We start from the raw sequence: 17,466 nt of genomic DNA on the forward strand, positions 1-17,466 counted from the left end.
ACCAATCATATTTGTTCTTAATAATTGCATATAATATCTTGAGTAAGATCTATGAAACACTTTTTATAATCGTCATTCATACAAACTTGGCCAAGGATTTTCATGTTAAAGCATATCAAGAATCATTAGGATAAGATCCCATGATATATTACCTTGGGTAATGAATTCTTTATTGATAACTTATTATCTTTACATGACTCTTACCATACCCAATGACTATCCTCTAAGCGCTCCATAGATAGGAGAACATAAAAAATAGTATTAAAGTATAGTAATTCTCATATGAGATAATATATTGTTATCTCAAGTCTAAGGATCATGACTTACATGATTGTTATAAGAGTATTGTCCATAGATACTTGGGATAAATTACATATGGACTACTCAAGAGGGTCATGTTTAATGAACTTGTTCTTGTAACAAGCACCATATGCTTTATCTCAGAATCTTTATTCTTTAACCTTGTGAGACATATTGCTTACTTCATAAGTAAGTGATAATACATTATGTTAGTCTCGAGCATTTGATTAATATCTAATTCTTAACCAAACATCGACTATAAACAAAGTTTAGGAACGTATATAATAAGAACCTCATCATTATAAACTTACCTTATAATTTCGCTTACTTTATGTTTACTTTTCATGGTGTTCATTTCTAGCAGTCTGGATTGTTTCCTGATAATACCATGACTACTCATACCATTAAGAGTTGAACAATACCTTTGGAATAATTGTATGCCATCAATTATGATGTATAAATTAATATAGATCATTTGACAACTCCTTATCTTTAGAACATACTCTAACAGTTCTTGGCTTGTAACTGAAGTGCATACTTTTCCCTTGTAGTTGCTTCTTCTAGATATTTTCTATTCTCTAGAAACTTCTTCTGATTATAAAACCATCTTTTGAGCTTATCTAGATATCCATAATCCTTTTCCCATAATAGCAAGGTACCCCGAATTTCATAATTACCAATGGCTTCATTAGAAGCTAGGTAGGATTGTCCCATGTTGATGATAAAGTAGCCAATAAATCCGCCGTCTGGTTCTCATCTCTCAGTAGGTGAATAAACGAGCACTTAGAGAAGTTGAAAATCAAAGTCCTGAGGTAGTTGACATAGAATTTCAACCTTTCTTCTTTTACCTCTCATTTTGGTAGTTTGTTAGATTACTAGGATGGAGTTCCCATAGACCATCAGTTCCTTCGCTCCTAACATCATATTTGCTTCTAGCCCATATAAATATGCTCCATACTCAGCCATGTTATTTGTAATCGTGAAGTCCAATCTCTTGGCCATTGGTAGCATTTCTCCTTCTGCCATGATCAAGACTAGACTTAATAACACCTTTTACATTCATTGCTTCATTGAACTACAACCTCCATTCTTGGATCTTTATTGCCCCCATATTCTTATCAGAGAAATCTAAATCTCAAGGGTCGTCTCTTTCAATTGTATTCTATGCTAGGAATTCTACCACTACTCTTCCCTTGACCACCTTCTTCATTATGTACTCTATGTTGAATTCTATTAGTAGAACTAACCATTTGTCCAACTCACCTATAAGTGATGGAGCTTCGAATAAATACTTTAGTGGGTCTATTTTTGAAATTATTTGACTGGAAGTAGTGTATCAACTTCCTCATAGCCTATATCATAGCCAAACAAGTTTTCTTTACAAGATGTATTTTGACTCATAAGGTAGAAAATTTCTTGTTGAGATAATAGAGTGCATGCTCCATGTCATTATCCCTGCATTGTGCTAACATTTCCCCCATAGTATCCTTTTCTAGAGCTAAGTAAGGAATTAGAGGCCATATATTGGTGGTTTCAATACATGCGAATGCATAAGGTATTCTTTAATTTTGTAGAAGGCTTTTTGACATTGTTCATCCTACACCTTAGACTAGTGTTTCCTTAAGAGCTTGAAAATAAGATCAGAAACCATTGTGAGTTTGGAAATGAATTGACTAATGTATTGTAAACGTCCTAAAAACCCTATAACTTCTTTCTCTATGTTCGGTGCTGGCATTTCCTAAATTGCTTTGACATTGTATGGATCGATATAAATTCCTCTTTGACTCATAATGTACCCCAGCAACTTCCCTAGGGTTCAACCTTAGGTTATACTACTCTACTCATCCAAGGAACCTATCTAAAGCTTGAAAATGTTCTTCCCTTATTTCTAACTTAACCATCATGTCATCTACATAGACCTTTTGTGCATCATATCATGAAACAAGGTGGTGGCTACTCGTTGATAAATTGCCCATGCATTCTTCAACCCAAAAGGTATGACCTTGTAGTAAGAATTTCCTTATTCCTTAATGAATGAGGTCTTGAGCTTGTCCACAACTGCCATCATAATCTGGTTGTAGCTTGAACCCCATCCGTAAAGGAATACAACACACTTGGTGAGGTAATGGAAAATCATCCTTGAGGCAAGCATTGTTTAAGTCCTTATAATCCACGCACATTCTAACTTTTTCATCCTTCTTCTAGACTTTGGCAATATTCTCCAACTATTCTGGATAGTCGACCACATTTAAAAAGTTGGCTTTTACCTATTTGGTGATCTCTTCTTTGATCTTTTTTGCCCATTCTGGCCTCAGCCTTCTCATCTTCTGCTTAATACGTGGATAAGTCAGAATGTAGTGCTCTGGTATTTTCCTGTCTAACACTGGCATGTTATTGCATGATCAAACAAATATTGATTTTCTTTTATCTACCATTCTCTCAAATTTTTTCTCTCTTTAGGAGTTATATCATGAGTGATAAAAATGTTATGAGATTATCGTTTGTTCTTAAATTAAATGAATCAAGTTGTATATAATTAATATCAAATATGCATATGTAATGATCATTAAAATGCATACTACCATCAGAAAGAACATCACACAAGTAAGCAAAATCATAGTGGATCATTGATCTTAGAAGCAAAAAACATCATCGTCCTCAGAAAGTCTGGACGTTATTAGATTAGTTTTTTCATAGAAAACATCAATAATGTTTTTGTCAACTATTGCAACTAAGTTTTGTGGCTAGTCTTTGGGCAGGCTGAGGACATCTTCCATCTCTATGTCTTTAACCTTGGTAGTGATCTTCTCCCTAATATCCTTGATGCTAAGTTCGACCATCATGTCGGTGATGAGGTTCTTAAATATTTCAAAACCAGGCATTTGAGCCCCAACTATAGTAATTGGTTTAGGCTCACCAAAGTAGGGCTTGTATTCCTTGATGAAAACCTCCTTCAATGTCTTGCCCTTCGGTTTGCTCTTATCATCATCTTCCTTATAGCCTAGGTTGTGCCTAGTCTTTTGTCTCTTGAAATTTGGTAGCTCTACAACTCCCTATTGATCCTTTTCCAGCCCTAGTCCGAACATGAAGTCTATTTTCTTAAACATCCTAGCTACTTGGGATCCATACAACCACTTGGAACGCTGTTAGGGCGTCGAGTTCTTTGGTAGCTTCTTGGATGGTTATAAAAACTTTACCACCCTCAACATGGATAATGACTACCTCTCCTTCAAAATGGAATTTGACCTTCTGGTGCATTGTAGAGGCTGCTCCTCACAAAGCATGGAACCATAGCCTTCTTAATGACAATTCAAAGGTTATTGGGATATCTAGGACCATGAACTCAACTCGGGACTCTATAGGACTAGTTCTCACCTAGGCCGAGAATGTTTGTTCCATATATCTTTTAGTCTCACCATAAGCTCTGATAACCATGTTTGGTGTCTTCAGATCTTTCGCACTCATTGCTAATTTAAGGAGGATATGAAAAGGGTAGACATTGATGGTTAATCCATCATCTACCATCACACAAGGAGTCTTTTTTCCCTTCACTTCAACTAGGATGTATAGAGCCTTGTTGTAATCCTTTCCATCTAGTGGTAGGTCTTCATCCTAGAAAGTGGTCATTCCAATAGTCTTGCCTGTTACCTTTTAGAGGTAGTTGTTGTACTTATTCTAATGCTTGCCAAGGCTTGAATCAGAGCCTTTTGATGATCTAGTGAATACATTAGCAATTCCCAGATATCTCTAGTTTTCTTGGTCTTCTTTAGCTCTTCCAATAGCTTGTCATCCTTCGGACCCTTTTCTTTTGGACTCTTCTTTAGCTGCTTCAGATCATGTGGTCTCTTACCACTACTTTTGGCTTATCTACTAGTCTCTTTATTCGAGTCATTATCCCCCCAGATTTCCTTAGCATTATCATTTTGGAGCTCACACTCATCCCTAGAACTGTACTAGATGTCAATTGCCATAACTGACTTCTTTTTCCCTTGACTCCTTGCTTCTTTTTCCCTTTACCCCATACATCCATAATGCAAGAATCCTCGATTAGCTGCTCATGTTCATCGAACCCCAACCGCTCGGTACAATATTATTAATTCAAATGTTAGCCGAAGATGGTTTATAATAGAATACCTTATAGTTGAATTTTTCAGATGTCCACCTAATAAGTCTTTACATTTATCAATTGAGAAAGAACCCATTAGTTGGTCCTTAGTCATCCCTCCATTAATCATTATGATAGTATTCTAAGAGAGCTGTCTTACTTACCATTCTCCTCAGTCTATTAAAGGTAAACTGGATTAGGTTCATTTATCATCTCACATGCATACTAAAATGAATCAACTCACCAATGCGGGCTCCCGCCTTCCATCTTTCACTCACTTAATTAACTTTAGATAAAATGAACCTAGCACTCACAAGCTAAATAAAACCAGTTCTTACTTGGTCACCTCCATATGGCAGATAAAATCTAAGGTACTAATCTACCTCCCTAGGATTAGTGGCACCAATGTGCCTTTCATTCAGGTAGATGCATGCTAGATGAGTATCTTTTGTCCCTTACATACACATGTCTAAATAAAGAAAATAAAATGTCCTTTAATATAATGAGTATTAACCAAGCTAGGTGAGTTTGATTAGGGAAACCAAAAAACATTAGAGTCTAGTAGAGGCCATACTGTTTTTCTGAGCGTGTTGGGGTGCCTAATCCCTTCCTAACACGTACCTAACTTTCCAAATCTAAATCTATGATTTGGGGAGGGAAAAAGTTAGGTTCTCCATGAGGAATCTGAGATGCCATCTTCACCTCTCTCGATTGTCCCAATTATCTTTCCTAGGTGGTGACTCGTAGTGTTCTTTGACAATTCATGGTCACTGTGGTTGTCGTGTTAAGGCCTCCTCTCGGATGTCTCATTTCCAAATGGGCCTAATATGGACGAGCAAAACTTCGACACAATGCCTTAGTAGCACTTGGGGCGGGCCCTAATGAACCTCACTCATATTATTATTTTAATATGATATAAATATTTATTCTATGTCTCTACTTAAATTCAGTCAATTTAATTAAAATATAATTGTTAGAGTATGCCCTAAAGACAAGGAGTTTTCAGATGATCTTGTCAATTTATATATCATATTGATGTAATACAATTATATAAAAGGCATTGTTCAACTCTTAATGGTATGAGTAGTCATGATATTATCAAAGAATAATCCAGACCATTAGAGATGAACACTACGGAATGTAAACACAAATGTAAGAGAAATTATAATGTGAATTTTATAATGATGAGTATCTAATTAGATTGATCAAACGCTCGAGACTACCATAATGTGTTATCACTTACTTGTGAAGTAAGCAAAGGGTTCCTAGATAGGCATATGGGTGCTTGTTCCAAGAACATGTTCATTGAATACAATCCTACTGAGTAGTCCAAATGGAATTTACACTAAGTGTCTATGGACAATACTCTTATGACAATCATGTAAGACGTGATCCTTAGACTTGAGATAATAATATATTATCTTATATGAGGATTATTATACTTTGATACTATCTTATGTTTTCCTATCCATGGAGCACTCAAGGGATCGCCATTGGGTATATTAAGAGCCATATAAAGAGAATAAGTTGTCAATAAAGAATTCATTGCCCAAGGTAATATGTCATGGGACCTTATCTTGATAATTCTTGATATGCTTTAATATGGAAATCCTTAGCCAAGGTTGTATAAATGAAGATTATAAAAAGTGTTTCATAGATCTTATTAAAGATGTTATATGCAATTATCAAGAACAAATATGATTAGTTCAATTATAGAGTTAACACTTGCATCCATACTCTTTGAATCGATAGGGATAAAAGTAAAATGAAAGGATTGAATTTCATTGTAAAATTGTTCATTATAAAAGTCGATTAAAGCACTTTAACCATTCCTACATATTTGGGTGGTCATGATGCATCGCTAGATGGCAATCTTGATCTATGAATATGGATTAAGTTAAATTAGAGAATTAACATTGAATTAAAGGAGTTTAATTCATAATCCATATTCATTGCCGCATGTTAGGAATCTTTTGGGTCACACACAAATTGACTTTTTGAGGATTCAAATGAGGCTTTAAGTATTAGACTTAAGCTCACATATATTGGGCCTAATTAAAGATTAATTAATTAAGAGATAATAGGTTTATTATTCATGGATTGGATCTTAATTAATTAAAGTCTAACTAGGAGAATAAAAGCCCAACTTAATGTAAGCTAGGGTTTTGTAGTAATCCTAAACCTTTAAGGACTTTGATTAAAAGGCCATATATATAGAAAGGGATGCATGAAGCGGAAAGAATTAATATATTTAATGAGAAAAATATTTTCTTGAGAATAATACCCTAGGTGAATCAATCAATAAGATTAATTGATTCATCCCCCTTGCTTGGAGCTAGCATTCAATCTCCTACATCTCATTGCAATCTCTTAAAAGTTGTTTAATAGATCTTCGCTTAGAAGCTTGTGTGGATCACCAAAAGAGACTGGTAATTTGAGTAGCTTTGAAGTGCATCAATCATCATTGAAGACTTAAGGATCAACAAAGCTAGAAACACTCCTTGGAATTAGCAGCATACTAATTTTGTAAGCCTTCTTCATCTTTTACTTGTTTTGTGTGTTATGGCTACTTTACATCATTGACATCCTTGGTAAAAATTGAATTTTTTTTGTTTCCATTGCGCCTTTTCTTATATTTTAATTTCAATTTCCAATAGTGGTATCAGAGCTTAGTTCATTAATTTAATCATAATGGTTGCATAATTATTAATTAATCATAAGCATGCAAATTTGGATTTTATAGGCTGTTTTAGGAACTTTGTTAATTGCCATAGCTATACTTTGGATTTTTGTGTGATTCTTATTACATATGAATCCTAAGAGATAGAACTTATGATATGGAAGTTTATAGAATTTTTGGATCTCATTTGATTATGGTTTGGATGTTGGGAGTTCATACCATGCGCATAGACAACTTTAATGTGATCAACAACACCCAATCTAAGTGATGGAATTCTAAAGATGGATTTTATGGATTGCCGATCTTGCTTACCCGTGCCTAAATCCTGAATTGAATCCCGGTTCCTCTCTCGAGCTTACCGGATTCCTAACCCTGCACTAACCTAATGGAATCTCTTCCTATCGGATTACTACAGATTAGCATTAAGTATGATTTAAAACTATTAAGAGTTATTAGTTCTTAATCCGGCGAGTAAATCAACCTTATCTCTAAGTGTTAACTACCAGTTCTTACTATTCAATGTCCAGTTGTAACAAGCATTTCTCAATGTCAAGAAACAACCTAATAAACAATTAATCCAACGTCTCAAATTAACTGAATCAAACTTTTATTACTGAATAGCAAGAAGATTGCAAGAATGACAATTATAAAAACTAACAATTAAGCATAATCCATCAACAAAGGTGAACCCTAATGGATTCAAAAGATCTAGCTACTCATGTTCATGGTTAAAGCAATTAGGGAACAAGATGGAAAAATTAATTAAAATAAATGCATGGGTAATTGTTATAAAAAATCTTCTTGAATATTTTATGTTCAAAATTTTCCCAAAATAATTTGAAATTGGATTCTTGATTATCAAACCAAAACTATGCACATACTACACATCCTAAATATTTGACATGTGCATGCGTATATGGGTTTTTTATTTGATTTGTTTTTGTACAGAAATGAATAATGAACCTTTAGATTTCTAAAAATTTAAGGTTTGATCTTTATGAACACCATATATGCACACAACATCCAAATCACGTGTTGATTTGATAAGTTATGTGCATAGTGTGCATTTGCTTGATGAATTTGGCATATGCATGTGTTCTTGGTCTAATGGCAAGTCTTTTGAGAAAGAAAATCAGATATAGATCATGCATAGTATGAGTTCTTGAAGCAATCTTAAAGATTGATTTAAGTCTTGATCATATTCTTTGCATAGTTGCCTTGTTTTTTATGATTGCCATATGAATATTGATTATCTCGAATTGTTTGATAGAAAATTTGATTTTCTTGATGATAGATCTTGATGAATTTTGATGAACTCAAATAATTCTAGAATTATTTGTGATTAATTATTCTTGTTAGATATTTAAATCTTGTTAAATAATAAGTTTCCTTATTTATAAGGATTGCTAGATAAGGTATCCTAGTTAGCATGTGACTCCTTATCTTATGATATATCCTAGTGGTCTTAGGATTATAATTACTTATCCTAATATGATTAAGAAGATTAATTAATATATTATTTTAACTAATACAAGTTTGATTAATCCTTTAGGATGAGGATATGTAATTTTAGAATTCTAGTTGGACTAGGTAGTTCTCTAGATTAAGACAAGAGTTTGAATCTTGTCCTAAATCTTAGAAATGGCCAAAAACTACAAGGATTGAAATGGGATTTTTATTTTTTAAATTTGATTTAATTAATTAAAATTCTCATCATTCCCAATTAACTTAGGACTTATGTCTTAGTATCCTAGTATGACTAGGTTGTTTGTCTTAATTAAGACATAAGTTTGACTTTATATCTTAATGTTTGACTTTGTATCCTAAAAGGATATAAAATTAAAATGTAGAGTATTTTATTGGAAATTAGTTATTAATTAAATATGATTTAATTAATTTTAATTCTCTACAGCATACTACAACTAAGATTAAATATGGATTTTCTAGTATGACTAGGATTAGTAAAGTTTACTTAGTCATAGGTTGATTTTATGTCCTAATTTTATTTTGGCCAAAATTTACACTCTAGAATAAGGAGAAATTTTATTTTTGAATATAAGTTAATTATTTTAATTCTCCATACACTATTTAGTCCTAATTGCGTCCAATAATCAAATAACTTGAATTATGCTATCTTAATTCTTTTATATGCTTTATATAATTTGATTATATTTGGCTTGATGGATGGTTATGGACTATAAAGACCAATGTGATTGTGTTGAATGGTTGAATGTTTTGATTTGGTATTTTTTGAAATAAGGATTGCTTTCTTGTCTTTCTTTAATTTTCTCTGGGTTGTAAAATTCTTTTCTTATCTAACTCCCCTTGAATGCAACTTAAGATTTCTCCAAATATTATATAATGGTTATATAGTGTTAGAATAGTTAGATAGTGTTTTATTTCATAATATGATTGGAGATATGGTGCCAAATGGAGATGTAGGAGATATTGCTTCAAGACTTGGAGATCATGAAGGCAATACCTAGGTTTTGGCCATCTAGTTATATTAGATGGCTTGAGATAACTAGTTTAGAAAGTCCATAATCATCCATAGTAGTTTGACCTGCTTAGCTGATATTATATATGTGATGTTTGATATATGCATGATCATTCTAAAGTATGAGATTCTTATATTCGATATTTATATGTTCATGCCAAAGCATGAGATCTTAATTACTGTCTAATAATAAATCCCTCATTCAATATTAAGTCACATATTAAGAACATGATTAAGTTGCCTTCCATAGTTAAAATAGGAATGAGAGCCTTGTTCATAGGTCAATTTGTTGAGTCACTCAAGGTTGCTTATTACCTCAACATGTTCTCTATTTTAATTGATGGGTCTTACTTAACTATCTTATATAACTTGCATGAGTCACTCATGCTTATATGAAGATAGAGACATAAATTAGGTGAAACATATATGATGTTTGAAACATCATAAAATATGTTTAAACAAACGCCATTATCGACTAATTGATCTAGAAGTCGTATAGAGATACAATTGACAAATAGTTATCTACCTAATTAATTTTATATGGTTTATTGAGTCATTCAAGGTTATATTAAAATAAATGGGATTCTAACCCACAAGGATAGCTCAATCATTAATATCCCGAATTGATAGTGAAGGCTATTAATTTGTATAAAAAAATAGAGGGAGTTAAGTAACTGGTTATGAGACCTTTACTAGTTACTTGTATAAATTAACTTTTATCTGTTTATCTTTATATTGAAAGGTTGTAAGAAAAAATGAGTGGCAATCTATCTTTGCATAGTATCCTCGACACTAACAAGCTTACTGGGCTGAACTTTCTTGATTAGCATCGCAATGTGAGAATTGTTCTTAAACAAAAAGGAAGCTTTATGTCCTAGACATACCTCCGTTGCACCTCCCTACTGCAAATGTACCTGAGGAGGTGGTACAAGAGTATAGAAAGTGTCAAGAAGATGATGACCAAATTGTTTGTGTGATGTTAGGAAGTATGACTTTTGAACTATAAAGACAACATGAGAATATGGATGCTCAAACTATCATCTTACATTTGAAGAATATGTTTGATGAGCGATCAAGAACTGAAGGGTGTGAGACTGATGAGTGTCATGAACACCAAGATTAAATTGTTGATCTCACCAGAACTATAGTAGAGGCAAGTCTAGATCGAACCTTAGAGACTGATTTGTTACTAATATTATTAGAGTAATTATAGTTTAGAAATTAAAGTAGAATTTGGTTTTGTTGAATATGATTGAAAAACAAGTTGAAATAAAAAAAATAAAAAAAAATAATAAATAACTTCAATCCAAGGGAAAGTGATCTGATTGATTTTTCACATTGATCATTGAAACCTAGAATTTCTTTTCCATTATTAATTACTTAGCCAGAAATTTAACTCAAGCGAGACTAAAACCTAATCTTCCTACACAAGTTAATTCAAACCCAGCATCTAAATTAACCCTTATTCCTAATTTACTTGGTATTAAGCAATCCTCATATAATTAGAAATAACATTATATTCTAGGAGATGGCTAAGCCAATTAATAATATATTAAGCGATGATTAATTAAATTGTGCCTAGTTACTTTTAGATTAATATATAATCTAATTGCTTTAAAGTTAAATTTTACAATAATTACAGATTATAATTTCAACAAAGTATTCAATCATTATAGGTCTCTAAATAATTGGCCACTTAGTTATATATCTAAGGAATCATAAACAATTATAACAAAGAAACAAAATATAATTAAAATAAGAATAGAGTTTAGATTAAGAACCATGTCTCACAATTATCAAATTAATACGAAGATGTTCCCTTGAATTGAAACAAAGAAATTAGCGACATATTGTGACTAGAAAATAACCAAAAGATTAAAATAAAAAACTTTAACTACTATTCTAAATGTAAAAGTTGCTGCTAAAGATAACAAACCCTAAGTTATAATGATCTATTTATAGGGCAACACAAGGAATACCTAAAGATAACTCATTAATTTGTCTCTTTCTGTTCTTTACTTTGTGGGCTGTTTTAGAACCTTGTTGAAATCGGATTTGGGCTTATTTCTTCATCAAAGTTGTAGCCTTGAAGAGTAGTTCATTTTAAGCTTCTGAATCACCTCAATTGGAATTCTGTAGCTCTAAATAAAACCCAAACACTGAGACTGACCCAAATAGAAATGGACTACACAACATCTAACTTCGACCCAAGTTCTTGCATCCTTAGAAACTGGATATGCGGTTGAGTCATTCATAAGAATTATAGCTTCTGAAGCCCTATACAAAGTTTATGAAGACCACTTTTCAATTATGGATCTTTAAGATCATGAAAAGCCTCACCAAAGCCAATGCGATCAAATCTGCATAATGTTGAAATCACCATTTTCTTCCAATTAAACACAAACTCCTTTAAATTATTCCTACATGCATAAAAACAATCTATATCATAAGCTAAATATAAAGAGAATAAATATATTGACTATTATATTCTTATCAAATTCCCCCTACACTTATCTTTTGCACGTCCTCGAGCAAAATAAAATAAAGCAAAAGGAAGAATTAGAAATCATACAAGAGCTACATTTTAAGACATCACAAACTGCATAGGTCATTATCATTAATGTTCTTTAAGGCGTTATACCCATCGAACTTATATTTGTAGAAATTTCAAACAAAACAAATCAAAGCTACCCAAATCTCTTCATAATAATCCATAATATTCTCAATCCATTCTTTGAAAAATCTTGCAACTAACACAACCAAGACATGCATAATCTATTCATCAATTAATCCTCTTTACTAATATAAACCAAGTAGTAAAGTAGGATCTTACTTCTCTTTTTTATAAGAGTGAGCACATTTGTTGCTTTTTCTCACTTTGAGCAATGCTTCTTATCCCATGTGTTATCATTGGGTTGCCTTCCAAGTAGCGCCTTTTATTAATATCGTTGGTTCGACACAGTTATACTCCTTACTCATAAAACTTCTCTTCTTCACTTGTGCACTCATAATAACCTTCATTAAATAGCCTTAGTCCATGCCTATTAACTTTGACCACTTTATTAGTTCCTAAGCTTCTAATCTCAACTGCATTATAAGAAAAACACATTAATAACAACAAAATGTCCAATCCAATGAAAACTCAACTTACTAGGCATTAACTTCAATCATGAGTTATATAATAACACTTCTATCCAACTGTAAATTCTTTCCTCACAATAATCTTATCATGAAATGCCTTGGTTTTCTCTTTATTTACCACTTCCATCCTCCAAAAGGATTTTATACGTGCAAATGAAGGGGTTAATGCCTTGTATGTCAGCTATAGTCCAACCAACAACTCTCTTACTACCATGAAGCTCTCTAATCCCCCTCTCTTCTTGTAAATGTGTTAACTTGCTTGAAATATTGACTGGGAGTGTATTATTTTTTCCTAAGTACACATACTTCAAATGACCTAGTAAAGGCTTCAATTCTACATTTGGTGTATGCACCATAAATGGCAATAAAAATCTGGTATATATTTAATTTATTAACTTCATACCTCTTTGGAGCTGGTGGCAATGACTATAAAGCCATAATTGCTTCTTTTGCTTCAAGACTTAGCTCTAATTCATTCTTAATTTGTACCACACTTTGATTAAACACTACTTTAAGCTCATCTTCTCCGTTCAGATCAAAAGTATCCTGCGCCAACACATCAATAAAATCAATAGAGTAAACATTTAGATCTTCTATAGGATATTTCATAGCATCAAAGATATTGAATTTAATAATCTTGTCATCAAATTCAACGATGAGTGTTCCATGTTCCATATCAATCTTTATTTTAGTTATCTTGAGGAAAGGTCGTCCGAATAAGATTGGTGCTGAACTAGATGATCCAATGTCTGCCATTCTCGAACTATAGAAATCAATTGGGAAGATTAGCTCATTAACTTGTATAAGAACATCCTCAACGACCCCTTTAGGATATGCATTAGAATGGTTAGCTAATTGAATAATTACTCCTGTTTCTTTCAAAGGACCCAAGTTCTTAGATGCATAAATAGAATATGGCATTACATTAATTGATGCACCTAAATCTAGCATGGCAGACTCAATCTGGATGTTACCAATAACACAAGGGATAGTAAACATACCTGGATCCTTACACTTCTTAAGTAATTTTCTTTGAATAACGACAGACACATTTTCTCCCATACTTATCTTCTCGTTACCCTTCAATCTTCTTTTATTGGTGCACAACTCCTTGAGAAACTTAGCATATCTTGGGATTTGCTTAATAGCATCAAGCAAAAGTATATTCACTTCTACCTTCTTAAAGGTTCCAAGGATATCTAAATCCTTCTCTTCCTTCTTTTGATCAACTAATCTAGTAGGAAAAGAAGGCACAATAGGTTAGAAAAATAATTGATAAATTTTTCAGAATGTACCTCAGCATTTTTGTTCATCACACTAGAGCAGGGGCCTTGTTTTGGAGCAATGTTTTCAACAATGCACTCCTCTTCTTTCTCTTGGCTCTTCTTACTTGTATCTTGTAGGGTCTTTCTATCTATTTTTCTTCTACTTCTTAATGTAATGGCACTTGACTCTCTCTAGGATTCATTACTGTTTGAGATGGTAACTTTCTCGAACCTTGAAGCTCAAGCCTACTCATTGTGGCTGCAAGCTGACCAATTTGTGTCTCTAAATTTTTGTATGCTTGCCTTTGTTTCCTATTGAAATTGCATAGTATTATTAGCAAGAGCTTTCATAATAGCATCTAGAGACATACCTGAATTTGGAGCTTGAGCTGCTCATTGTTTAGCTTGGAAAGGAGGTTGATACCACCCTTGACTAGCTTGATTCCCATAACTTAAGTTAGGATGAACTCTCCATCCTAGGTTTTACGTATTAGAGTAGGGGTCATAATAGCGTTGTTGTCTTGAGAAATTGCCCATTGCATTAGCTTGTTGCACACCTTCATCCTCTTGCAAAGTTGGATATTGATCAGTATAATGTCCCAATACAACACATATCCCACACACTTTTGCTACTGCTTATATATTACCTACAACCATTTGTCTAACCAAAGTAGTTAAATATGAAATTTGACGTTCAAGGTTAGATGAACTTACCTCATTAACCTTCTTAGGTGTATGATCCATCCTCATGCCATATTGTTGAGAGTTTACCGCCATATTAGTAATTAAGTTCCTTGCTGCTTTTGGAGTTTTATTTACCAATGCACCTCCACTAGCAGCATCAATCATACTTCTCTTCATTGGCAATAAACCCTCATAGAAATATTGAATCAACAGTTGATCAATAATTTGGTGTTGAGGACAGTTAGTACATAACTTTTTAAACTTTTCCTAGTACTCATAGAGAGACTCTCCATTGTATTGCCTAATACCACATATCTTTTTTCATTTGTTGGCAGCTCTAGAGGCAGGGAAGTACTTCTCCAAAAATAACCTTTTCATCTCATTCCATGTTTGAATTGATCTTGAAGGAAGGTAATATAACAATCTTTCATTAAATCTGTCAATGAGAATGGGAATGCCCGCAGCTTGATATGCTCTTGAGTAACATTTTGAGGTTTCATACTTGCACACATCACATAAAACTCCTTCAAGTGCTTATGTGGATCGTCACCTACAAGACCATGAAATTTAGGCAACAGATGTATTAGTCATGATCTTAATTTAAAATCAACTTCTAAAATAAAGTATCTAACGCATAAAGGTTGATGATTAAGATCAGGAGCAGCCAACTCCTTCATTGTCCTATTATTATTCACAACCATCTCTTCCTTTTCTGAATCACTAGATGAACTGATGGAAAGTAAGTCGAGTAAACTAAGAGATGCCATAATTGCTTGCTCAGTTTCTGTAGTTTTCAATCTAGCTTGCCGAGTTTGCTTTTCTCAATCTTTTAGCACTCCTTTCAATTTTTGGATCAAATTCTAAGCCACTGGATTAAGAAGTTGTAGTCATAAACAATAAAATAAAAATTAAAAATTAAAAGGAACATATAAAAATAAAAATAAATATAAAACTTTAATGAAATTAATGAAAGTGAAAACCAGTCCTCGACAACAGCGCCAAAATATGATGCATGTCGTGAGCGCCAAGATGAAATTGTGGATCTCACCAAAATTATAATAGAGGCAAGTCTAGGTCGAACCCTAGAGACTGATTCCTTACTAATATTATTTGAGTAATCATAGTTTGGAAACTAAAATATAAAAGGATTTTATTGCATATTACTGAAAAGCAAATTGAAATAAAAAACTGAAAACAAAATAATAAACAACTTCAATCTAAGAGAAATTAATCCCATTGATTTTTCACATTGATCATTGAAACCTAGAATTTCTATTCCATTATTAACTACTTAGCCAGAGATTTACCTGAAGGGAGAATAAGTCGTAATCTTCACTACACAAGTTACTTCAAACCCAACCTCTAAATTAATCCTTATTCCTAATTTACTTGGTATTAAGCAATCCTTATATAATTAGGAATAACATTAAATTCTAGGAGATTTCTAAGCCGACTAATAACCTATCAAGTGATGATTAATTAAATTGTTCCTAATTTCTTTTAGATTAGCACATAATCTAATTGCTTCTAAGTTAAAGTTCACAATAATTACGGATTATGATTTCAACAAAGCATTCAATCACTATAGATCTCTAACTAATTGGCCACTTAGTTCTACATCTAAGCAATCATAAGAAATTATAATAAAGAAACAAAAGATAATTAAAATAAGAATAGAGTTTAGATTAAGAACCACGTCTCATAATAATCAAATCAATATGAAGATGTTCCCTTGAATTGAAATAAAAAAATTAGGGACACATAGTGACTAGAAAATAATAAATATGGAAAGAAAACAGTTTAGCTACTATTCTAAATGTAAAAGTTATTGCCAAAGATACCAAACCTTAAGTTATAATGATCTATTTATAGGGCAACACAAGAAAAGGCTAAAAGAGAACTCATTAATGTGTCTATATCCATTCTTTTTTTAGCTATTTCAAAAACTCATCGAATTCAAATTTGGGCTTATGTTATTCATCAAAATTGTAGCCTTGAAGAGTAGTTCATTTTAGGCTTTTGAATCACCTGAATTGGACTTCTGAAGCTCTAAATGAAGCCTAAACACTAAGCTGACCCAAATAGAAACGAACTGCACAACATTTGATTTCGACCCAAGTTCTCGCATCCTTGACAACTTGATATGGAGTTGAGTCATGCATAAGAATTATAGCTTCTAAAGCCCTCTACAAAATTTATGAAGATCACTTTTCAATTATGGACCTTTAAGATCATGGAAGGCCTCACCAAAGCTAATGCGATCAAATCTGCATAATGCTGAAATTCACTATTTCTTTCAATTAAGCACAAACTCCTTTAAATCATTCCTACATATATAAAACAACCTAATAAGCTCTTTTAAACTTAAGACCATATTAGAAGGTAAATATAAAGAGAAAAAAATATGTTGACTATTATGTTCTTATCAGAGACCTCAAAGGAATTGTTCTGATGTAAGATGGCTGAAGGTGCATCTGTGAATTCACATGGACTAAAGATTCTTGGATATATTGAACACCTAAGGCATCTTAGTTTTATGATGGACCATGAATTAAGTATAGACTTAATTTTGCAATCTTTACCTGATAGTTATTTATAGTTTGTTATGAACTTTCATATGAATAAGTTGGATACTATGATACCTGAATTTATTAATATGTTAAAAACTGCAGAGGGCACCATAAAGAAGCAAAAGAGAGTTATTCTTATGGTAGAATCTTCTAAGGCTACTAAGAGTAAATCTAAGAAGAAAAAGGGAAAGAATGCCCAGAAGTCCAAGAAAGTCTTAAAGGCT

The sequence above is a fragment of the Ricinus communis genome, chromosome 6 (genome assembly GCF_019578655.1).
Source record: "Ricinus communis isolate WT05 ecotype wild-type chromosome 6, ASM1957865v1, whole genome shotgun sequence".
Classification (NCBI taxonomy): domain Eukaryota; kingdom Viridiplantae; phylum Streptophyta; class Magnoliopsida; order Malpighiales; family Euphorbiaceae; genus Ricinus; species Ricinus communis.